We start from the raw sequence: 26,111 nt of genomic DNA on the forward strand, positions 1-26,111 counted from the left end.
ATTAGAGTAGTAGCACCACTGTACCCACCCTAAATGTGTATTTCTTTTTCATCATTGTAAAGTTGGAAAATTATAAGTGAAATAATTGTAAGTTGAGGATTCTTTATTTGAGAAGACAGAGTTTCTCATGAGAGCTACAGATTTCTGCAGAGGTTTCCCCTATACCTGTATTTTTAATTTTATTTTAATTATTTTTTTAATGTATATATGACAACAGAATGCATTACAATTCTTATTACACATATAGAGCACAATTTTTCATATCTTTGGTTGAATACAAAGTATATTCATACCAATTCATGTCTTCACACATGTACTTGGGATAATAATATCCATCACATCCCACCATCATTTCTAACCCCATGCCCCCTCTCTTCCCCTCCCACCCTTCTGCCCCATCTAAAGTTCGTCTATTCCTCCCATGTTCCCCCTCCTTACCCCACTATGAATCAGCCTCCTTATATCAGAGAAAACATTCGGCATTTGTTTTTTTGGGATTTTTTAATATAGTAGTCATTAGTTGCATATGTATCATTAGTAGGACTAACAACAGTTCAAGTGTTTAATAGCCACAATTTCATTATCACAGAAAGTTCTTTTGGACTTTACTTCTTTGACTCTTTAGTAGAGTACTCATCAGTTCATGGGAGTGAGGAAGCTACCCAAGCAGAGACAGACTATTGGAACGGATGGAATACAGGGACATTAGTGTTTTGTATTTCCATTAGACAAAATAGAAACACCTTGTAATACCTTCGAGATTGAGTAGAGTCCTTAGAATGGTGTTACCTCTAGTGATATCAAATTAGCTTTAGTTTAAATGCTGGATCAGTCTAACAAAACATGAAAACATGTTTCAGAAGAATCAAATTGTTTCTAAGTCACTGAGTCACAAAACAAAGTCCAAAATTAGTTAAAGGAATATTTAAAATCCCAGCAGTTAGCCAAGCTGAGATGGGAGAATTGAATTGCTTGAGCCCAGGAGTTTGGGACCAGCCTAGGACCTCATCTCAAAAATGAAAAAAGAATATGATAAATTGTGGTATAAAGGTGTATTAAGAATTGTAATGCAAAATAATAATAAGAGAGCTCATGTATAATGGCCAAAAAAAAAAAAAATGAAAAAAGAAAGAAACAAACAAACTTCTAGCAGCCAACAATGTAAAATTTAATTTGGCATCCACTCACAAGTTATCAAATATATAAATAAGCATAAAATAATGAGAAAAAAGTTAGTAAAAATAAATTCAGAAATGACAGATGGTAGAATTAAACAAGGGCATTGCTAATTATTATGTATGTTTAGGAAGACATTTTGAGACATGAGAGATAAAAATGATCAAAACTTAAACTTCTAGAGATGAAAACTACAATGTCTGAGATGAAAAATACAGTGGCCAGATTGACAACAGATCGTACTAGAGAATAAAAGATTAGTAAACTTGAAGAGACTGCAAAAGAAACCAAAATGAAAAATAGGAAGAAGACTGAAAAAAAAATGAACAGAATATCAGTGAGCAGTAAAACATCAAATACTATAAGAATATGTGTAATTGGTATCTCAGGAGTGTTCAGAAGCAATACTATCTGAAATTTTTCTAAATTTAATGAAGACTGTGCAAACAGATCCAGAAAAGCTTATTTATGATTTTTTCTTCATCACAGATCTTAAGCAGTTTAATTACAGTATGCCTTGATATCTCTCTTCGTGATTTTGTTTGGGTTCTTTAGCTGTTTGGATATATGGGAACCCAAAACAGCAAAACAACAAGAAAAGATATAACAGGGCACATTTTAAAACTAGTGATGATGTCTTTTTTTTTTTTTTTTTTTTTGGCTTCATACATGCTAGGCATACTTTACCCCACTGATCTACATTCCCAGCCCCTGGTGATAAAGTCTTAAAAGTAGACGGCGGGGGTGGGGGGGGAATAAATAAATAAAAATAAATAAATATGTGTGTGTATATATAAGAGAGAGAGAGAGAGAGAAACACCAAGGTGTTATAGGCTGAATTGTGTCTCCTCCAACCCCTGCAAATTCATATTAAAGCACTAATCTCCAGTACCTCAGAAAATGGCTATATTTGGAGATAGGATTTTTAAAGAGAAGATAAGTTAAAAGAGGTAAGTAAGCCCTAATCTTTTTGGGGGTGGGGTGGGGTGGGGAGGTACTGGGGATTGAACCCAGGGGTGCTTAACTACTGAGTCAACATCCCCAGTCCTTTTTTATATTTATTTATCTTGCTGAATTGTTTAGGGCCTTGCTAAATTGCTGAGGCTGAACTTAAATTCATGATTCTCTGCCTCAGCCTCCTGAGCCACTGTGATTATAGGCGTGCACCACCATGCTTGGCAAGGTATGCCCTAGTCTAATTTAACTTGCAAGGAAAGGAGATTTAGACACACAAAGGTACACCAGCAGCATGGGCCTGCATGAGGAAAGACCATGGGAATCCATGAGGAAAGGCAGCCATATGAAAGTCAAGTGGAGTGACTTTAAGAGTCACTCCATTTGACTTCCATATGGCCCTTTTTTGTATTTTATTTAGAGAAGGGATCTCACTGCGTTATTTAGTATCTCACGATTGCTGAAACTGGCTTTGAACTCATGATCCTCCTGCTTCAACCTGTCCCAGGCTGCTGGGATTACAGGCATGTACTACTGCACCCAGCTATAAAATTTCTATATGCAGCGAAAATACCTTTCAAAATTGAAGAAGAAACTGTTCAGGATAGACAAATCTCTTAGAAAGTGACTTAGTTTCTAAGTGCTGAGAATTAAGAGAAAACGAGTTATTGCTAATGAGTATAGGTTTCTTTTTATATGCTGAAAATGTTCCAAAATTAATTTTGGTATTGGAAGTACAACTTAAATATACTAAAAGTCACTGAATTGTATACTTTTAATGGGTGACTTATATGGCATATGAATTTTATTGGTTAAAAATGTAGATGAAGGGCTGGAGCTGTAGCTTATATGTGGTAGCTTAGTGGCAGAGCAGTAGAGCATCCCTGGATCCAATCCCCAGTAATATAAAAGAAAGAAAAGACAAAAAAGAAAAAAAATTAAATTGACTGCCTAAAACAAAACCAAGAAAACTGGGTGTGGTGGTATATTCTAGTAATCCCAGCCACCTGGGATGCAGAAGCAGGATGATCCCAAGTTTGAGACAAATAAAAACAATCTATCTATAACTACAAAAAAATTTTTTTAAAAATGTAGGTGAAGGGGCTGGGGTCGTGGCTCAGTGGTATAGTACTTGCCTAGCATGTGTGAGGCACAGGGTTCAATTCTCAGTACCACATATAAATAAATAAAGATCCAGGGGCTGGGATTGAGGCTCAGCGGTAGAGCACTCACCTAGCACAGGTAGGACCCGGGTTCGATACTCAGCACCACATAAAAATAAAGGCATTGTTTTATGTCCATCTACACCTAAAAAATAAATGTAAAAATAAATAAATATCCATTGACAACTTAAAAAAATGTAGATGAAGGCAGGTATGATGGTACATTCCTGTTACCTCAGCTACTCAGAGGATTAAGGTAGAAGGATACAAGTTTGAGGCCAGCCTGGGCACCTTGGCAAGACTCTGTTTCAAAAATTAAAAAAAAATTTTTTTCTTTTGTAGTTGTAGAGGACAGCATGTCTTTATTTTATTTGCTTATTTTTTGTATGTGGTGCTCAGGATCAAACCCAGTGCCTCACACATGCTAGGCATGTGCTCTGCCACTGAGCCACAACCCTGGCCCCTCAAATAAAATTTTTAAAAAAGCTAGGGATAGGGCTGGGGATGTGGCTCAAGCGGTAGCGCGCTCGCCTGGCATGTGTGTGGCCCGGGTTGGATCCTCAGCACCATATACAAAGATGTTGTGTCCGCCGAAAACTAAAGAATAAATTTAAAAAATAAATAAATAAATAAATAAACAAATAAGGTAGGGATATAGCTTAGTGGTAATGACTTTAAGACAACTTTTTTGACTTTAACACAACAGTGTTTGCCTGCCACATATAAGGCCCTGGATTCAATCTGGGGGAAAAAAAGGGTGTAGATGAAATAAAGCTTTTCCAAACATACAAGAGGTGGTAGAATTCATCAACATCAAACTACTACTCCTACAAGAAATGTTGAAGATAGGAGAAACTAAACCAGATGGAATTTTTAATCTGCAGAAAACAAGAGACGCAGAAATGTGGAGAAAATATTTCAGATTTTTTTTTTAAAGTCACTTTAAAATATAATTGGGATCAGGCTCAGTGGAGCATGCCTGTAATCCCAATGGCTCAGGAGGCTGAGCTAGGAGTATCACAAGTTCAAAGCCAGCCTCAGCAATGGTGAGGCACTAAGCAATTCAGTGAGACCCTGTAATCACAGCAACTCATAGGCTCAGGGAAGAGGATCACAAGTTCAAAGCCAGCCTCAGCAACTAAGCAAGGTTTTAAGCAACTTAACAGGACCCTATCTCAAAATAGAAAAAAAAAAAAAAAAAAAAAAGACCAGAGCAAAGATTAGTGAACTAAATGGCAGAAAAGTAATAGGAAAAAGCAGTGAAACCAATTTTTTTTTAAATTAATGAAATTGATAAATTTAGCAGACTTCCTAGGAAAGGAAAAGACTCATATTACTAGTATCAGTAATGAGGGAACATTACTGATGATTCTATAGGCATTAAACAATAATGGAAGCCGGGTGCTTTGGCACATGCCTGTAATCCCAGTGGCTCAGGAGACTGATACAGGAGGATTAAGAGTTCAAAGCCAGCCTCAAACAACTCAATGAGACCCTGTCTCTTATAAATAAAATATAAAATAGGGCTGGGGGTGTGGTCCAGTAGTTGAATGCCCCTTAGTTCAATCCCTGGTACTCCCTCCCCCCCCACACACACAAAAAGGAATACAATGCACAATCCTGTGCTATTAAATTGACAGTTTATGTAAAAGGGATAATACAAAAAAGGGCTGGGGAAGTGGCTCAGTGTTTGAGTGCCCCTGAGTTCAATCCCCAGTACCCCGCCCCCCCCAAAAAAAATATATATATATATAAAATGAGGTTAGGAGTGGTGATGCAACCTGCAGTCCTAGTGATTTGGGAGGCTGAGGCAGGAGGATCTCAAGTTCAAAGCCAACCTCAGCAACTTAGCAAGACCCTAAGCAACTTAGTGAGACCCAGTCTCAAAGTAAAACATGAAAAGGGCTGGGGATGTGACTCAGTAGTTAAGCGCCCCTGGATTTAATTCCTGCTGGATTCAATTCCCCCCATATGTATACACACACACACACACACACACACACACACACACACACACACACACGCATGCGCGTGCATGCACACAAAAGAATAAAATTAGGGCTGAGGGATAGCTCAGTGGTGGAGTGCCTGCCCAGCATGTGGGAGACCTTGAGTTTATTTCCCAGCACCACAAAAAATAAGTAAATAAAAAATATTTTAGCTGGGTGTAGTTTGCATGCTTGTAATCTCAGGCATTGGGAGGCAGAACCAGGAGGATCTCAAGTTTTAGGACACCTTCAGCAATTTACCAAGGCCCTAGGCTATTTATTGAGACCTTGTCTCAAAATAAAAAAATAAATAGGACTGGGGATATAGGTCACCCATAGAGCATCCCTGGGTTCAATCTCCAGAAATGTGAAAGAAAGAAAAGACAATAAGAAAAAATTTTAAATTGCCTAAAACAAAACCAAGGAAACTGGACTGGGTGTGGTGGTATGTTCTAGTAATCCCAGCCACCTGGGATGCAGAAGCAGGATGATCCCAATTTTGAGGCCTTCCTGGGCAATTTATTGAGACCTTGCCTCAAAATTTAAGTAGAGGACTCGGGATGTAGCTCAAGAAGTAGAGTCCTTTTGGGTTCAATCTCCAGGTTAAAACAAAACAAAAAACCTGTGTTGTGGGATTTATAACGTAGAAATAAAAGGAATGGTAGAAGTTGCCCCCAAGGTTGGGAGACAGGAAATAGCAGTATACTGTTCTAAGATTCTTACATATGTGAAGTTGTGTGTTACATGAAAAGTAGATTGTGATGTTATGTGTATACCATAAACCCTAAAGAAGCCACTTAAAAGAAAATGATATAGCTAATAAGGCAATAAAAGAGATAAAATTGAATCATAAAAATGCTTAATAAGTCTAAAAGATGTCTGAAGAATACAAAATGAATATACTGGATAAATCAAAAACAAATAGTAAAATAGTTTATTTAAATCTGACCAGACCAATAATCACATTAAATAAATGATTGAAACACCTCAATAGGAAAATTAACAGATTGCATTTAAAAGTAAGATGCAGCTAAGTGTTGTCTACAAGAAACCCACTTTAAATATATATAAACTCATTGAAAGAAGGGTAAAATAAAATATACCTTGTAAACACTGTTCAGAAGAAAGGAGTTGCTATATTAATAACAGACAAAGTAGATACCAGAGCAAGGAATATTACCATGGCTATAGAGACTTACTTTATGATGACAAAAAGAGTCAGTTCTTCAGGGTACCTAACAATCATAAACGTTTATGCATTTAGCAAGATCTTCAAAGTACATAAAGGGTAATAGAACTGAAAGGAGAAATAGAGAATCCACCAATATAGTTGAAGATTTCAACACCACTCTCTAAATGATAGAACAAATATATAACATGCAACCTTTTCAGATGGCTTTTTTATTTAGTAATATGCATTTGGGCCTTTTCTTGTTAGTTCATTTTCTTTTAGGGCTAGATAATACTCCAGTGTTCCTACATACCACTGTTTGTTTATCCATCTATTTACTGAAGGACATCTTGGTTACTTCTAAATTTTAGCAGGTATTAATGGTGCCTGGCCTTTTTTTCTCCTTTAAACCTGCTTTAGTTAGACTTTATCACCACTACTCTAAACTCCTAAAAAAAAAAAAAAAAATCCAGGACAGTTGTTTCTTAGTTTCCATGTGGAATTAGTTCTAGGACCCCTTATGGATGCCCAAATCCTCAGACACTCAAGTCCTTTGTATAAAAAGCTAGTTTTTGCATGTAACCTACATACCTTCTCCTGTATACTTTAAATCATCCCTAAATAACATGGGCTGAGGTGTGGCCCAGTGATAGAGTATTTACCTAACGTTTCTGAGACCCTGTAACAGAGAAAAAAAAAAAAATCTATGATACCTTAGGCTACTCAAGTGCTACATAAATGGTTGCTGTACTGTATTGTTTAGGGAATCCTGTCAAGAAAAAAAAATCTGTACACGTTTCAGGGTAGCCACGATTTTTTATTTTCAAATATCTTTTTTATACTTGGTCATATTTATATATGTAGTATCCCTCCCACCATGGATGAATATAATCAGTTGTAAGTTCCCATCTCATAGACCTATTTGTACTTAAAATATTTGTATTCTCCTTGAAATGCTTTTCTACTTGGCTTCCAAATACCATACTTCCTTTTCTCATTGGCCATTTCCTTTTAGTCTCCTAAAAAGGGTCCTGTACCCTCTTTTTTTCTTTTTTGCTCCAGTATCAGAAATTGAACCCAGGAGTACTTAACCACTGAGCCACATCCCCAGCTTCTTTTTATTTTTATTTTGAGACAGGTTCTCGCTAAGTTGGTTAGGGTATTGCTGAGTTGCTGAGGCTGGTCTCAAACTTGAGATCCTCCTGCTTCAGCTTCCTGAATCATGAGGAATAAGGTGTACATCATCATGCCTGGCTCTAAACCCTTTAAAAAAACGGGGTGGGAAGTCTGGGGTTGTAGCTCAATGGTAGAGTACTTGCCTAGCTACCTGTGAGGCACTGGATTTGATCCTTAGTACCACATAAAAATAAATAAATAAAACAAAGGCATTATTTTTTTAAAAAATGAAAAATGTCAAAATACAAAATAAAGAGGATATTCTAATTAACCCCCAAGTACCTTTCAAGAACCATCAATACTCTTATTTTTTAATTTATAACTCCATCCATTCTTATCCCCTGCTTAATGATTTCTTCTTCTTTTTAGTCTTATTTCATAGAATAATGCTCATCTATTTTATGTAAAACCATTCTCTAAATTTGTTTTCCACTGCTGTGTATCTAACCTTGGTCCTCTTACATGCTAATCAGGCACTCTATCACTGAGCAGCTTCTCTGGCTCCAAATTCTCTAATACCTGAAAAACATTAAAATCTGGTTACCACTACCATAGTCCAAATATAAAATATTTCTATCACCTTAAATGATTCCCTTTTGCCCCTTGTAGTCATTCTCTACCCTACTGCCAGACCCTAGCAGTCTCTAATGTATTTGTTTCTATAGTTTTGGCTTTTCCAGAATGTCATGTAAATAGAATATATATATAAAAGTTTTTCAGATTTGTTTCTTTCACTCAGCATAATGTCTTTGAGATTCATCTGAGTCATTACAAATATTACTAAGTCCCTTCTCTGTATTACTAAGTAGAATTCCATTGTATGAATGTACCAATTTATTTGTTGTTTCACTGAAGAATAGAGTTTTATTTTTTCCAAGTATGAGTAAAATGGCTGTGAACTTTCTTGTATAATTTTTGTATGAAAGTAATTTTCATTTAATTAGGGTACATAAATAGGTGGGAGTGGGATTGTTGGGTTTTATGGTAAATACATATATTTAACTTTATAAGAAGCAAATTGTTGTCTAGAATGGCTGTACCAATACATTGGAGCACCAGTTACTCCATATCTTCACAAGAATGTCAGTATTTTACATTTAAGTCTTCTGCCCATTTTTAAAATTGGGTTGTTTTCTTACTGTTGAATTTTGAGAGTTCTTTATATATTCTAGATAGAAGTCATTTGTTGGATAGATGATTTGCATATATTTTCTTCCATCTGGTAGCTTGTCTTTTTTTCTTAAATATATATTTTAGTTGTAGTTGGACACAATACCTTCATTTTATTTATTTATTTTTTACGTGGTGCTGAGGATAGAACCCAGCGCCTCACGTGTGCTAAGAATCTTTTTATTTTTATTTTTAAAACATTTTTTAGTTGCCAATGAACCTTTATTTATTTATCTATCTATCTATCTATTTATATGAGGTGCTGAGAATCTAATTCAGTGCCTTACACGTGCTAGGCAAGTAAAGTACTCTACCACTGAGCTACAACCACAGCCCAGTTTTTTTTTTTTTAATGAGTCATGCTTTTGGTATCTTATTTAAAAATCTTTTACTTTATATCAGGTCACGAATATTTACACCTATGTTTCCTTCTAAACATTTTACAAGGCCTGGGGATGTAACTCAGTGGCAGACCTCTTGCCAACCATATGTTGGGTTCTATCCCCTGTAGTGCAAAATAAAACAATAAAACCCTCTATCGTTTTGTAGTTTTATATTTTACATTTATATCAATGACCTGTTTGAGTTAAATTTTACCTAGGACATAGATAAAGAGTAGGTAAAATTTATATATCCAATTGTTTTTATACTATTTGTTGAAAGCTTTCTTTTTCCATTAAGTTGCCTTTGCACCTTTGTAAAAATTCGGTTGGTGTATTTGTGTTGAGTCTCTTCTTAGATTCTTTTTCTATTCCAGTTTTCTATGTGTCTTTTTCTTCACCAATTCCATGTTCTCTTGATTTTTGTAGCTTTTTAAAGTCTTTTTTAAATTTTTTACCGAAAATTGAACCTAGGGTACTTTACCACTGAGCCACATCCCCAGCCCTTTTTACTTTTTATTTTGAGACAGGGTCTTTCTGAGTTGCTTCTGGCCTCAGTAAGTTTCTGAGGCTGGCCTTGAATTAGTAATCCTCCTATCTCAACCTCCCAAATTGCTAGAACTATAGGGGTATGCCACCGTGTCTAACTTAAAAGTTGTCTTAAAAGTTGAATACTGATTCTTACACCTTATTCTTCTTTGGAATTATTTTGGCTCTTTTTATAACTTTGCCTATCCATAAACGTATTAGAATAAGTTTCCATATATCTATAAAAACTCTTGCTAGGACTTAGAATGAAATTGTACTAAATCTATAAATCAACTTAGGGAGAATTGATATCTTCACTATGTCAAGTTTCCAGTCTATAAAATGGGCTGATGGTGTGCTCAGTGGTAGAGTGTATATTTAGAATATGGAAGGCCCTGAGTTCAGTCCCCAGCAACAACAACAAAAAAGATACATTTTCTCATTTATTTGGGTCTTTAATATATTTTATTAGAGTTTGTAGATTTCACTATACAAATACTTTACGTGTTTAATTAAGTATGCAACTAAGCACTTAATTTGTGGGAAATAATCATAAGCGGTATTTTAAATTTTAGTTTTCAGTTATTTATTGCTACTTTATATAAATTTGATTTGGCAATGTTGACTACTTCCTGTGATCTAGCTAAATATTTTTTCACCCCCATCTCCCTTGGCCCCCAATACTAGGAATTGAACTGAGGGGTGTTTTACCACTGAATTTCATCCCCAGATTTTTTTTTTTTTTTTGCTTCTGGGGACTGAACCCAGGGCCTTTTGCATGCATGGCAAGCACTCTACCAGCTGAGCTATATCCTCAGCCCCCCAGCCCCAGATATTTTTTAAAACATTTTTAGTTGTAGATGGACACAATACATTTATTTATTTGTTTGTTTGTTTGTTTACATTTATTTATTTATTTATTTATGGTGCTGAGGATCCACTCGAGTACCTCTCACATGCTAGGCAAGTGCTCTACCATTGAACTACAGCCCCAGCCCCCCACCTTTTTAATTTATTTTTATTTTGAGACAAGGTCTTCATAAGTCACCCAGGCTGACCTTAAATTTGTGATCCTCCTGCCTCAGCCCCTCAGTGGCTGGAATTACAAGTGTGAGTCACCGCACATATCTCATATTTTCTATTTTGAGGAGTTTGTATGTTTTGTTTTGATTTCTTGATATTTTATTTCTTTTTTAATATTTATTTTTTAGTTGTAGTTGGACACAATACCTTTATTTTATTTATTTATTTTTTTATGTGGAGCTGAGGATTGAACCCAGGGCTTTGCACATGCTAAGCAAGTGCTCTACTGGTGAGCCACAACCCCACCCCCTCCTTGGTATTTTCTATGTACACAATTATGTTGTCTATGAATAGGAATATGTTTTTCCTTTCTTGCCAATATGTATGCCTTCTATTTCTTTTTCTCATCTTATTGCATTGGCTTCATCTTCAGTTGAATAGGACTAGTGACAGTGAACAACCTTGCCCCCCCCCTTTTTTAAATCTTAGTGTAATGTAAAAGCATTCAGTTTTCAGGTTTGTTATATTTCATCTATATTAAACTAAGAAATTTTTCTTCTATTCCAACTTTGCATCTTTATGGATGTTGGATTTTGTGAAATTTTTTTTTTCTCTGTCAGTTGAAGTGATCATGTATTTTTTCTTTTTTTCCCTTTTTTGTGGTGTTGGGGATTGAACTCAAGGGTGCTTAACACTGAGCTACATACATCCCCAGTCTTTTTTATATTTTGAGACAAAGTCTTGATAGGTGTCCTAGACTATACTTGAACTTCGGATCTTCCTGATTCAGCTTCCTGATTCAGCCTCCCAAGTAGCTGGGATTCAGGGGGCACACCACCATGCCTAGCCAATTTTTTCTTCTTCAGACTGATAATGGTGGGCTGCATTGATTACTTATCAAAAAACAAACCAATCTTACATTCTCAGAATAACCTCTTATGGTTGTAATGCATTATCTTTTTTTATCACTGGATTTAATTTTCCAATTTTTTATTTAGATATTTAGCTTGGTTTGTAGTTTTCTTATGTTTGCTTAGTTTTAGTAAAAAGATAATTTGGCCTTATAAAGTGACTTGGAAAGTGTTTCCTTCTCTTTTGTTTTCTGAAGAGATTACATAGAATTGATGCTAAAATTCACCAGAGTAAGCATCTGGGCCTATAGATTCCTTTAGTTGTGATAGGGTTATTCAGGTTATCTATTGTACCTTGGGTAACATTTTTTTAAAAAAGATTTTGCTGATAAGATTTTAATAGTGAACCAATTTTGATTTATTTTTTATTTTTCTTTTTAGATATATATGATAGTAGAGTGTATTTTGACATACATGCATGGAATATGATTTATTCTTATTAGAATCCCATTCTTATAGTTATACATGATATGGAGTTTTACTGGTGGTGTATTTATGTATGAACATAGGAAAGTTATGTCCAGTTAATTCCATTGTCTTTCCTATTCCTGTTCCTGTTCCTCTCCTTTCCCTTTATTCCTGTGTCTAATCCATTGAACTTTTGTTCTTCCCCTCCCTTCAAATGGGTAACTTTTGATAGTTTATGATTTTCAAGGAATTGGTCTGTTTTAGTTAAGGGGTTAAAATGTCTACAAGGTCCGTAGTGATATTTTTTTTCAGATCTGCTATTAATAATATGTCTTCTCAGTCTCCTTTTTAGTCTTACTAGAGATTTATTAACTTTCTGGATTTTTTTCAAAGAAACAACTTCTGGTTTCATTGCCTTTCTTTATCTTTAGTTTCATTGATTTCTGCTTTTTATTAGTATTCATTCTGATTGCTTTGAACTTGTTTTATTTTGTTTATTTATTTTAAGTTTTTAAAATTTTTTTTTAAATAAGATTTTTTGTTTTGGTACTAGGAATTGGAACCAAGGGTGCTTTATCACTAAACTAACTATATACTTCAGTCCCCATCCCTCTTTTTTTTTTTTTTGCAACAAGGTCACAGCAAGTTGCTGAGGGCCTTGCTAAGTTGAGGCTAGCCTTCAACTTGTGATCCTCCTGCCTCAGTGACTCAAGACATTGGTATTACATGTGTATGCTACCACACTTGTCTTCTTTTTTTAATAAGGTAAAAAATTAATCAGATTAATATGGATACTTCTGTGGAGATTGTCTTAGCTTTGGCTACCATGATAAAATACCACAGACTAGGTAGCTTAAACAGCAGTAACATTTCTCAACATTTAGGAGGCTGGAAAGTTCATGATCAAGGTCCTGGCAAGATAGGTTTCATTCTAAAGCATCTCTATAGAACTTATAGGCAGCTGTGTGCTCACATGACCTCTTCTTTGTGCAGGAGGTAACAGAGAAAAAGAAAACTTACTTTCTGGTGTCTTTTGTAAGGTCACTAATTGAATCAGAGCCCTACCCCTATGACCTAATTTAGCCTAAATTACTTCCTTAGAGGCCCAGTCTCCAAATATAGCAACCCTGGTGGTTAGGCCACTAGCCCATAAGCTAAGCATCCTCTCTCAGCCTTGAGTTAGGGAGTGTTGGTCTGACATTGCACGCCTTCTGCTGTGCAGTGCAAGGGTCTCCACCTTTGCTTGGCAAAGAAGTTTGCTTTAGCTCTGGACTTGGGCGTTACCCAATGGGATTGGACAACCCCCCCCCTTGAAACCTTATCCCCTGCCTTATTTAGTGAAGAATATTCTATCAAAACTCCTTTGTATGTCCCCCTATAAAAGCTATAAAAATAAAGAGATTCCCAGTGCATGCTCTTTCCAGCGTGGAAGCTGACCTTTAGGTCACAGAACAGTCCCACTCTCAATATGAAAATTACTTCTGTGTCCTGTGCTTTTTTGCCATTTTCTTAGCTTAATGTTACAGCCAGCTCTTTTAAACCCAGTTCATCTCATCTGCGTGAGTAGCTGGTGAGAGTTAAGGCTTCAACATGAATTTTGGGAGGGGTAATACAAACAGTACCAACATAGCAAACATAGAAACCAAGTATTTACCATATGTTTTTGTTCCTTTATTCCTGGTGCTTCAAGTTTTGTTGTATTACCACTTATGCACGCACACATTGCTGCCACAGTATTGGAATTAAACCCAGATCCTCATGTTAGACAAGTGCTCTATACCAAACTACACTCCCAGTCCTATTTCCTTTCTTTTGGCCATTCTTCTAGAGGAAGTTTCTTATAAAGAATCCTCTTAGCTGGGCATGGTGGTGCACGCCTATAATCCCAGTAGCTCGGGAGGCTGAGACAGGAGGATCGCAAGTTCAAAGCCGGCCTCAGCAATGGCAAGTTGAGATGCTCAGCAACTCAGTGAGACACTGTCTCTAAATAAAATACAAAATAGAGCTGGGGTTGTGGCTCAGTGGTTGAGTGTGCCCCCGAGTTCAATCCTGGTACCAAAAAAAAAAAAAAAAGAATTCTCTTAGTTTTCTTCTAATAATATCCTTATTTCATCTTTACAGAAGGATTTTCTCTGATATAGAATTCTGTATTTGAACAACTTTTAAAATGTGCTAATTTCTTCTGGTCCTTATGGTTTCTAATAAAAAAATATGAAGCTATTTAAGTCATTGTTCCCTTAATAACTAGTATTGTTTTTGTAGTTGCTGCCAATAATTTTGTTTGTTTGTTTCATAGTTTTTATTTGAATTTGGGAATAGATTTTGTTGTATTTAGCCTGTTTGGGGTTTGCCTCTTGAATCTATTAGTTTACACACATTTGTGAAGTTCATTTCAGCCATTATTTCTTCAAATATTTTACCACACTTTGGCTTTTTAAAAATATTTATTTATTTTTTTAGTTTTAGGTGGACACAGTATCTTTATTTTACATTTATGTGGTGCTGAGGATTGAACCCAGTGCCTCATGCATGCTGGGTGAGCACTCTACCACTGAGCCCCAGCCCCATTCCCCACACTTTGGCTGTCTATCTTTTATTTTTCCCCCCTATTTCTGTCTCTCACTCCCCTGCCCCTCCCTTCCTCCCTCCCTCCCTCCCTCCCTCCCTCCCTCCCTCCCTCCCTCCCTCTCTCTCTCTCTCTCTCTCTCTCTCTCTCTCTCTCTCTCTCTCTCTCTCTTCAGCTAGGATCAAACCCAGGGCCTATATCAATCACTATACCACTGAGCCATACCTTCAGCCCTATATTTATGTTTTTGAGACAGGATCTCTCTGTTGATCAGGCTGGCCTTGAACTCCTGAGCTCTAGCAATCCTTCTGCCTCAGCCTCCAGACTAGCTGGGACTACAGGTATGTTCCAGTGTGCTGAACTCTTCACCAATGTCTTATTTCTCTTTCTGGGACTCTGATGTATCAAAGTAAATATTACACTTTTGGATGTTATCCCACATATCCTAATGACCTGTACCTAGTCACCCCACCCTGTTGTTTTTCTTTGTTGTCCAGAATCAGTATTATATTTAGTATTTCCCTTGACTTGTCTTCAGATTCACTGAGTCTTTCCACTGTGATTTCTGTTCTGCTGTTGAATGCATATGTTTATCCTTCAGTTGTATTTTTCAGTTAAGGTTGTCAAGGCAATTAAATCCAATATCTGTGTCTCTTGATATTTTGACTGTTCATCTTTTATACAAATTGAGATCATCTTGGCTCTAAATACAACAATTAATTTTATATTATATCCTGGAAATTTTGATAATTATGACGGTATGGGTTTTGTTTAAATTCTATAGTGAATGTTGACTCTTACTGTTTTAGCAGACAGTTTACCCATTTGAGTTCAACTTGAAAGTTCTGTTCAACTTTCTTTGGTTCGTGATTCCAAAATCATCTCAGTTTTTAAGCCTTTTACCATGCTGATTAGATTTGCCTTGCATGTGCATCACCAAGTAACTCATCTAGATGTGCAAGTAGTTATTCTTATAGTTTAGAATTCCCTTATTATATATTTTAGGAAATACATATTGAAGTATTCTAGACATGAAGAGTCATTATGAAAACTTTTTAAATTGTTTTGGAAAATATTATACATGCACCTATGTGTAAATTTGTATATGAATCTTCTAAATGAACGTTATACTCTTTTTTGCAAATTCTCTGTATGGTTATAAACTTCTCAAACAAAAATTTGGATGCAACAAAGAAATATAAGTCAAAAACCTGTCATTCCCTGCTTAAAAACCACCAGTGACTTCTCATCTCACTAAATGTAAAAGCCAGTTTGTTTCAGTGGTCTATTTGACCTCTCATATTAGTCTTCCAACTCCCAGTGGCTTCTCATCTCACTCAGAATGAAAACGAGTCCTTTTTTGTCTTTAGTATGTCCTTTAATGAACTTATCTAATATTCTTAGAGCTTTTCATAGTACCTGGCCCATAATCAACATACAAGCTCAAAACAAAAGTACTTGTTTGGATCAAAATGAATAGTTGTGGGGCTGGGGATGTGGCTCAAGCGGTAGCGTGCTCTCCTGGCATGTGAGGGGCGCTGGGTTTGATCCTTAGTATCATATAAAAGTAAAATAAAGATATTGTGTCCACTTAAAACTAAAAAATATATATTTAAAAAATGACTAATTGTGTCTTTGTGACAGACTTTATTCCTCTCCTCAGGTTGCCTGTGTACTAGCCATATGTTATTTTGTGCCATTGCAGACTTTTTGCCACTGGAAAATCCATTATTTGCTGTAGTAATAGAGATTGTTACTTATTTTCTTTGGGTCTTGAAATTAGGATCTGAGGCAGGTTCTCAGTGGTAGAGCACTTGCTTAGCATACACAAGGCCCTGGGTTTTACCCCAGTACCACAAAAAGAATTAGGACCTGAAGTTGGAGTTATAGATCAGTAGTAGAGTACATGCTTAGCATGCACTAAGCCCTGGGTTCAATCCTCAGCTCAAAAACAAACAAACTTGAATGTTTTAAGTTTGTTACACAGCTCTAGCTAGCATACTTTCTAGAATTATTCTTATTCTAGAATTATTATTCTTCCATCCTTTGAATCACTTCCTTTATTTTAATCTGTCCTCATTCCCAAACTTATATTTTCTGTTTTCATTTTTTTAAATCAATTTTGTCAGTAGGTGTTTTCACTATTTTTTTTATTCCTTCATTTTTATAACCAAAGTTTTCTCTCCATCCTTTAGGGGCAAATATGGCAGAGGGAACAGATAGCTTCTAGTATTCTATGCTGCCTGCCTTCTGCTCCAAAATGAAAAATGATTTTACCAAATATAGTTCACTGGAAAGAGAATTCTCTGTAACTAGGATTAGTCTTTGTTTTACATTTCTAAAATTGAGCCCAGTAGTTTTTAAGCTATTGTTCTTAAAAAGCTACAAGGCCCCTGACCTTGATTATTTTGCAGGTGAATAAATGTAAAAGTAAATTTAAAGGTGAACTTTTAATCTGGTACACATTGCAAATCATTATTCTTCACCAAAAAGACTCTATTTTGGCATGAACATGTGCAGCAGCAAAGAGTTGCTGCTGTGTCTTTAAAAGCTATCATCAGAGCAGTGTGGAGGCAGGCATGCCACTGAAGTACTTGAATGAGAGCAAGAAGAGGAGGTGGGAGAGGGTGCTCTTGCGGTGTGTGTGTGTGTGTGTGTGTGTGTGTGTGTGTGGTGTGAGAGGGAGAGACAGAGAGAGAGAGACTGTTGGCAGAGCTCTGGGTGACATCTCTTAGAACAGCTGGGCCATGGTCTGCTTCAGAGCTGCTTGTCAGAGCAATTAGCTTGTTGGAGACACCGGAGACACCGCAGCAAGGATCACTAGCATTTTCATTCAAGGGTGAAGGGGGTGGGTGTGGGGACTGTGGGCGGGGGGAAGAGGCACAGGTTTCCCAGAAGGAATTTCTTCCGGCAAAATTCCGGCAGAACAGATTCTTAACAATGAGGTCTCCATTAATAATGTGAGCTTGCTGTTGGTGTAAATGCTGATCCTCCATTTGGGGTGAGTTTTGGATGATTTTCTTGCTTTATATAAAGTCCTTGAACTTCACAGGCTGGGAGGGAAGAAGCTACAAAGAATGGTGTCTTTTCTATCTTGGTCTATTTAACTCTATTATAAACAGTGGAGAAATTAGAGAATTTTCAAATGTTAAATTTTGTGAGGGTTTTATGGGCATTTTCGTTTGTTCTTTTTTAATCTTTAAAATATTTTAAAAACTAGGTTTGTTAGAACTTTTACTGTATTCAGATTCTACCTCTTCCCTGGCTATTTCAAGCAATACTTCATTCAGATTTAGCTTATGAGAACAGTGGTGATTTCTGTTCTCTTTGGTGATGCTGTTGACGCACATTGCAGGAAGCAGGGAATCCCCTATAAATATCCTTCACTGTGTCATTACCCAGCTATCCACACCCGGCTGGTGAATATGCTTCTCTGTCCTATGTCTTTATGTAACTGTCCCCTAGTCTTTAAATGTAATAAGAAGAAATATGTCACCTTTGCTATGTCTAGGAAGCTTTTGTGATTATAAACATCCTTGGAGGAATTTGTTAAACCTTTTTACTAAAAGTGCCTTTTTATGTATTAAGGCCATTGTATGCATTTCTTCTGGTTTTATCACTTTGTATTTTTTGTACTTGTTTGTTCCCTTGTTTCTTAAAATTGACTTGTTTTTGTTTGCCGGCTTTGGTTTATAAAGAGTGCAGAGATGGGATTCCCTCTACCTCCAGTGACGTAGTGATTTTGTTTGCAGTCTTTTTCTTCTGAGAGGGAGGGAACGGAGAGAAGGAAGAAGAAAAATCCATCTGAAGCGGTGCGTTCTTCTTCTATGACTTGATGATGACAAAACTGGGTACAATTAAATAGAGCTAAAGCCAGAATGGGGTGTTTTAATGATAGGGGTATTGTTTTGTTTCCTTTTAGAATAGGCTCAGACTGAAAGTCAGGATCACCGAAGCAGGGTGCCTTAATTAACCCTGTAAGTCCTGATGCTAATGAATTTTGCCTAACTGCTTTTTCTAAATATGGAAGGAAAGGGAGCTCATAAGCTTTCTGGAACCTAGGATCCATTAATAATTCTAGGTTGAGTTTTCAAATTTGGAATTTTTCTGCTTTATTTGCACTGATTCTGATCAGACAGCTAGTATGTTGTTTTTCAGACCTCAAAAATGGGTAGTTATATAAAATTCTTTGCCACTCTGGTTTAGGAGAAAAATATTAGATATACTCCTATGTGTGAGCATAACAATCCAGCCCATCTTTTTTGGATTGAATGTTTGGGCTTCTACTTCCTTTTATGCAACTCCATCTTAATACTGCTGATCTTTGGAGGTATGCCTGCAGAGGTCAATTTGAAAAACTCAATAGGCTAGAGCCTAGGTAAATTTAGAGTTGCCTGTCTGTGTATGTGTGTTTGGATAGTATATGTGGAAATGTGCCTTTAAAAACTTGCTGGCATATTTTCTATCTTGATTTTTTTTTCTGTTGTACTTTCATTTATTCTAAATTCTTTGTGTGAAGTAAAAAAGAGTAATAATGTCTGGTTTTCAGATTAGATTATGCAGCCCTGTTTGCTATTGTAGCTCCATTATATTAATATTTATTTCAACTATAAATGTTTCAAACTAACAAAATCTAATTTTATTTGGAGAGAAGCAGTGTGGGGGAAGGCTAGAGGAAAGGAAAATAACCTCTGGGTAAATGGAGAGCATTCTGGAAGAATAACCTATTTAGAAGCTTGCCAGAGACTGGAGTTACAAGGTTAAGAGAAATTCCTTCACATCTTTGCATCTTGATATTGCAGCAAATATGTGGATAATTTCTTGCTAGCTTTTCAGGAAACCCCTGTGGTGGACAATCCTTATTAATCGTTGCTGGGAGACTGCCTTGACGTCACTGGGAGCGTTCCCGTCTGCAACTAGAACAGGAATAGCCTTTGAGGGGGAAACAAAACCAATGTGAAATTAAAAGAAGACAGTTCTGTTAAGTTGGTTTTCCTTCTGTTTGGGGGTGGCTGGGATAGACCAAAAGTCTTTCTTAAATGTTTCTGTCATTACCAAGGGAAGGTTTACCAGAAGATCATTTTATTTTGACCAAAAAATATATCTTTTAAAATCTTTGTTTTCTCACCATCAAGGTTTTAGAAAAGGTTGAGGAAAGAAAGCTGTTGAAAGTTGCTAGAGAAGTAAAATTTCAGTTTCCTTTTAATCTTTATTTATTTTTCTTTCTTTTAGGAGGAGGAGGGAAAGATCAAGGGTAGTTTTTGCAAAAGGTGTGTTAGCATCATTCTAGGATAATTTAATTCTTACTGTTGTTTGCCTATCCGCAGCCCACCACCACCACCTGCCTGTTATTGTATAGCCTGTTAAGCTTCTCTTTAGAAAAAGCATACTTACTGATTGAATGCTTGGACTCTGGAGTTCATTTCTCAGCTTTATCAATTGCTGATTCAGTTACCCTGGACAAATTACTTAACCTCTCCATTTCTTTATATATAAAATGAGGATAATGATAACACCCACCTAGGAGGGTTGTTTTGAAATTAAGAGTTATTATATATAAAGCCTTTAAGACAGTTCCTGGTCATTTTGAAGGCTTAGTTAGTATTAGCCATGATTGTTTGTATTAAGAAATTAAATAGGAATATACCATTTGTGACTTCAGATCACATGTAATTTTTGAGGAAACCAGAAGAGACTTTTGAGCTATTTAAGAGACTTCTTAAAATGAATTTAAGTATGATGTAAGCATTTCAGCTTTACTTTGACACAGTTGATCCTTTTAGGAGTTATCTTTTCTAATTTAATATTCAGAAGCCAAATTGAGAATATGTTCATTTAAAAAGATTAGCAGCTTTATAATCTTTTTTTTTCTTTCTTGACCATCATTCATCTTTTGACTTCTACAGAGTGTTGGCTTGTTTTGTTTTATTTCTGTTTTACTTTTTACTATTGTTTCTGATCTACTTTCAAATCTTAAGATACTATCTTTAATGTCTACCTTTGAATCTTTGTTATCTTTGCTTTTCTCTATGTGAGGTGATGTTGTTGATTTTCTTCTTTTTTCATATATTTGTGAGACTATGATTTATATGAAGTACTATGTCTAAAGATTCCTTAATACCATTAGTGTGAATGTGATGGTTGGCATTAAACTCTAGGCCTCATGCATGCTAAGCATATATTCTATCAGCTAGCTACACCCCCAGCCAAAAAATCTACAATTTTAAATGGGCCAGATATCAGATCACAAATACTAGAAGATCCAATATCCTATTTCCTCTTGTCTTTTAATTTCACATTAAAAACTTAGAGTGGCATTCTTTTTGTTTGTTTGTTATGAAGCTTTGTGTTCATGCTATTGGGGGGACAGGATGGTGAACTGAAGAAAAATTAAAAGTGAGAAGCACTATGCTGGGACATGGTGAAACAATACCCCTGTCATTAAATAACACCCCACTTTGGCTTCATGGTAATTCACTAAGAATTAATATGAGAAACACTAATTCTGTTAAGGGAAAATTTTTTTATTTCTAGAACTCTTTCATATATTTTTCTTGGAGAGTTAATGAGAATTGTAAGCAAGATTTAGGTATAAAGATGTTTATCATAGCATTATTTTATTATAAAAATTAACTGCCAGGCCTTGTGGTACATACTTGTAATCCCAGTGACTTGGGAGGCTAAGGCAGGAGGATTGCAAGTTCAAAGCCAGCCTCAGCAATTTAGTGAGACCCTATCTTAAAATAAAATATTTAAAAAAAGGGCTAGTTACTTGGCTGCTGATTAATTGAGGTGGGGGGCACTAGGGAAAAATAGAGTTATCTTAGAATTAGGTAGAAGGGAGTGAAGGGAGGAGATGGGAGGTGATATGGGGATAGGAAAGATAGTAGAATGAAATAGATTTTATTACACACACACACACACACACACACACACACACACACGTGACTACATGACTGATGTGATTCTACAACATGTACAATCAGAAAAATGAGAAATTATACCCCATCTATGTATGATATATCAAAGTACATAAATGCATTCTACTGCTAATTAAAACAAATTTAAAAATTAAAAAAAAAAAAGATCTGGGAATGTGGCTCAGTGGTTAAGCAGCCCTCCTGAGTTCAGTTCCCAGTACCAAATAAGTAAATAAAATTTTAAAAATAAAAATAAATAAAAATTAAGACTGCCTAAATTTTCAGTGATAGAGAAATGGTTAACTAATTTATAATACATGTGTATCATAGAATATGACTTTATGTTAAAAGTAATTAAAAATGGAAAATGGTTGTTTATGGATATCAATTCCTTACAAATATGGAAACAAAAAATAAAGAAAAACTGTTTTTATTAATGGCAGTAATTGCTGGGTTACAAATTTATGAGTGATTTTTTTTACTTTTCTATACTTGTATGTGTTTTCTTTAAGTATAAAGAAACCTTTACTTTTCTTTCTTTTTTTTTTTTACACAATATCTTTATTTTATTTTTATGTGGTGCTGAGAATTGAACCCAGTGCCTCACGCATGCTAGGCAAGCGCACTACCACTTGAGCCACATCCCCAGCCCACCTTTACTTTTCTAATCATAAAAGCATTTAAAAACTTTAAATCCCCACTCTTAATACCTGAAAGTAAATTTTTAGAATGTGTTAAATGTAATCATATAAATTCCTGAACATAGTGTTTGGAACATAGTAAATGCTCATATAAATGATAGCTACTGCTATTAATATAGGAGGAAGATAGCCTCCTTGTGGTCAGAGCCTAGGGTTTTCATATTGGGGGATAACATCACTGATAAATGTCTGAATAGTCATGTAGTTTCTTGTCCTTTGAAAGTCAATAAATATGCTCTTCTATACCTACTGGCCCAGAATCTTAAAACTACATGGCTAGAATTAAATTTTTTTTGTTTTTGTTTTTTGTTTTTGATAGTATGATGGTATAGAGAGGAACTTCAATATAGAGGAATAGTAGTGACTTTCTTGGCAGTACCTCTCCACCTACATTGAATTAGGAGCATTTTCCCCCTTTTTATTTTTAATTTTGAAACATGGTGTTGCTAAATTGCCCAGAGTGACCTCAAACTTGTGAAGCTTCTGACTCAGCCTCCCAAATCTCTGGAATTAAGGATGTGTGCCACTGTGCCAGCACTTACTGTTATTTAAAATTTAAAAAAAAAAAGATTTAATACATTTTATGACTCCCACTAAAAGTTGTATCTATCTCCTTTTCTGGATTGCCTCCTTAAGCATTTCTGGGATATTTGAAACAGAAAAGATTTTCTCAGTTTCAGGAATTTCTGGAATTTTCTGCCTGTTGTTGCTTATGTTACTCTGTCCTTGTGAGTTCCTTGGAACTCAGTGCTAACAAAAAGATCTATCTACTTTGCACTTGTTTGGGAGCTGGGGTGGGCATGTACAAAACTAAATTCTGCATGAAAAAGACATCATAGTAGTAGTAATGTCAAAGATTTTTAACATTTGACTACTTTTATATCCTCTATAGTTCGGAGGTTTTCTTGTTTGTTTGTTTTTAGCTTTGCTGGGCGCCAGGCAAACCACTGTGCCACTGAGCTACATCTCAATCCAGCCCTCAAATCCATTATAATAGTTCTTTTTATTTAGATAGACACAATGTTTTTATTTTATTTATTTATATGTGGTGCTGAGGATCCAAACCCAGGGCTTCACACTTGCTAGGCAAGCACTCTACCACTGAGCCTACAACCTCAGCCCCTATAGTAGTTCTTAATGCAAACTATGGTCCCCAATTTAGGATGATTTGACAATGCTATTTTGATTTTATGATGGTGTAAAAATGATATGCACTCAGTAGAAATGGTATTTAAATTTTTATTTTTATTATTATTTTTTTTAGGTGTAACTGGACACAATACCTTTTATTTATTTATTTATTTATTTATTTTATGTGGTGCTGAGGATTGAACCCAGGGCCTCGCATGTGCTAGGTGAGCAAGCACTCTACCGCTGAGCCACAACCCCAGCCCTGATATTTAAAATTTTGAACTTTTCTCAGGCTAGCAATATGCAGTATGATATTCTTTCAAGATGTGGGTAGGACAATTACAAGTTCAAAGCCAGCCTTGGCAACTTAGCAAGGCCCTAGATAACTTAGCAAGACCTTGTCTCAAAATAAGAAAAAGATTAACCTGGCCATGTTGGCTCATTCCTGTAATCCTAGTGGCTTCGGAGGCTGAGGCAGGAGGATTGTGGGTTCAAAGCCAGCCTTAGCAAAAAGCAAGACGCTAAGCAACTAAGTGAGACCCTGTCTCTAAATAAAATACATAAAAGGACTGGAGATGTGGCTCGGAGGTTAAGCGCCCCTGGTTTCAATCCCTGGTACCAAAAAACAAAAGATGTTGGACAGTAGCAGTGAACCCCAGCTCCCAGTCAGCCGCACATTCATGAAGGGTAAACAACCAATACTCTACAGTGTACTGTGATGCTAAGTTATGATGAGTGTAAGTCAGATGTATTATATATATATATTTTCTACTTAGGATATTTTCAACTTACAGTGGGTTTATTGGGATGTAACCCCATTGTAACTTGAGAAGTATCTGTATAAGAGACTTGTACAATAAATGAATGTTCCTTAAATTCAAAAGAATGACTGTAGTCTGTTAATGGGTCTTTTGTAATACGTGACTGTGAAAGTGTACTTAATACCTGAGCACTTACAAATTGTTAAAATTGCAAATTTTATATTGTATATATTTGTCACAAACACATGCAACACATGAACCAGATGAAAATGCGCAATTTCCAACTAATTTGACCCTGACTTTTCAGATACTGTCTAGTTCTCAGCATTTGCTTACCACCATACACCAGAAGGTTGGGAACAAAGTTGATTGTTACAGTATGAGATATTACATCAATTATTGGGGAACAGCATGCCAGGAAAGGGGAATACCTTGTAATATGCCAGATAGATTTTAGAATGTCAAAGAACACTGCTGAGGTAAATGATGCCTTTTTTATTTTTTGGTAGGGGTAGTTTGTTTTTTGTTTCGTTTCCTCATCCAGTTTATAATTATCTCAGTCAAGGAAGTTTATAGTCCAGGGAGAAGGAATAGGGTCATATGAAATGTGAAGAGCAAGTACCTTGTATTCCAGCATTAGGACATAGCAGTTCCCCCCACCCCCTTTAAATGTTGGGGAGTGTAGAAAAAAGGACAAACATAATAGAATCCAAGGAATGTAGGAGCTGACTGTGAATGAGAATATGGGGAATATGGCATAAGCTATGTGAGTTTCCATGCTCAATTTTTAAAAATATTTTTTTAGTTCTCAATGGACCTTTGTTTATTTATGTATACGTGGTACTGAGAATCAAATCTGAACCCAGTGCCTCACACATGTAGGCAAGTGCTCTACCACTGAGCCACAACCCTAGCCCCTCCATGCTCATTTTAACATTTCAAAAAAAGTTATGTGAAACTTATCAGCAATCCAAAGTTAAAACCTTTGCCTCTACCTCTTTCTCTGTATCTTATGTCATGGGAGGCTTTAGTATTGTGATCTGAGCTGGGTAAATCCTGGTTAAATCCTTCAATTTATGCTGGTGTTGGTTTTCTGGCCAAAGATTCCTGAATTTTTCTACTGAAGTTAAATAAGGAAAAATCTCCAGGGTTGGGGCTGGGATTGTGGCTCAGTGGTGGAGCGTGCACCTTGCATATGTGGGGCCTTGGGTTCTATCCTCCCCACCACATAAAAATGGATGGAGGTATTGTGTTCATCTATAGCTAAGAAATATTTTTTTAAAAATCCCCAGGGTTTTGGGGCTGGGGATGTGGCTCAAGTGGTAGCGTGCTCACCTGGCATGCATGAGGCACTGGGTTCGGTTCTCAGCACCACATAAAAACAAAATAAAGATATTGTGTCCATCTAAAACTAAAAAATAAATATATATTTTTTAAAATCTCCAGGGTTTTTAGAATCCCTTGTTATTTGTCTAGATTCATTGTCATTGCTATTCACTGTCCTCTAAAAGGAAGTTATTCATTTTTAGTGTGCTAGAATGGCAACATTGCTTATTTGTCTGCGGAGACTGTTCTCTGATGGCATTTGCAGCACTGTTTATGGGAAATGCTTTTTTAAGAAAGAAAAGAAGAAAAAAGCAAGGAGACTCTCATCTTGTAGTTCTTAGTAATAGAGCCTGTTGCTATGGAGCCCTGGATCAGATTGGCTGACCTAAGAGCCAATGAGCAGATAGAACATAAAACACATCATCATTTAACCTTGCAAAATTCATTTTTTTCAGTGACATGGCATTAATACTATAATTGTATGTAGAGCAATGAAGTAAAATGTTTCCAAAAGAGCACTTTTTTCCCCTTTCTCAAAATTTGCTGTTAAATATGAACACTGTAATTATATGCTTTTTTTTTTTTTTGGTAACTGCATTCTTTATTTATATTTTATTTTTTTAGTTGTGGATGAACACAATACCTTTATTTTGCTTAT

General features: G+C 36.0%; 1 protein-coding gene across 20 annotated transcripts in view; it reads left to right on the top strand.

Annotated features, from left to right (window-relative positions):
• The window catches only part of R3hdm2 (R3H domain containing 2), a 123,978-nt gene that overhangs the window by 35,613 nt on the left and 62,254 nt on the right, over positions 1-26,111 (top strand). For 3 of the 20 annotated variants that reach the window (XM_040280443.2, XM_040280447.2, XM_040280446.2), the window contains exon 1: positions 14,901-14,955. The exons of 8 other annotated variants lie outside the window; for them this stretch is intronic. The gene's annotated coding sequence lies outside the window, so the exon portion shown is untranslated. Of the gene's footprint in view, positions 1-14,870; positions 14,956-17,590; positions 17,616-18,403; positions 18,427-26,111 lie in introns of those variants that run through there. 9 more of the 20 variants (XM_040280442.2, XM_040280441.2, XM_040280440.2 and 6 more) reach the window with 6 other exon arrangements.

This window comes from Ictidomys tridecemlineatus, chromosome 6, assembly GCF_052094955.1.
Source record: "Ictidomys tridecemlineatus isolate mIctTri1 chromosome 6, mIctTri1.hap1, whole genome shotgun sequence".
Classification (NCBI taxonomy): Eukaryota; Metazoa; Chordata; class Mammalia; order Rodentia; family Sciuridae; genus Ictidomys; species Ictidomys tridecemlineatus.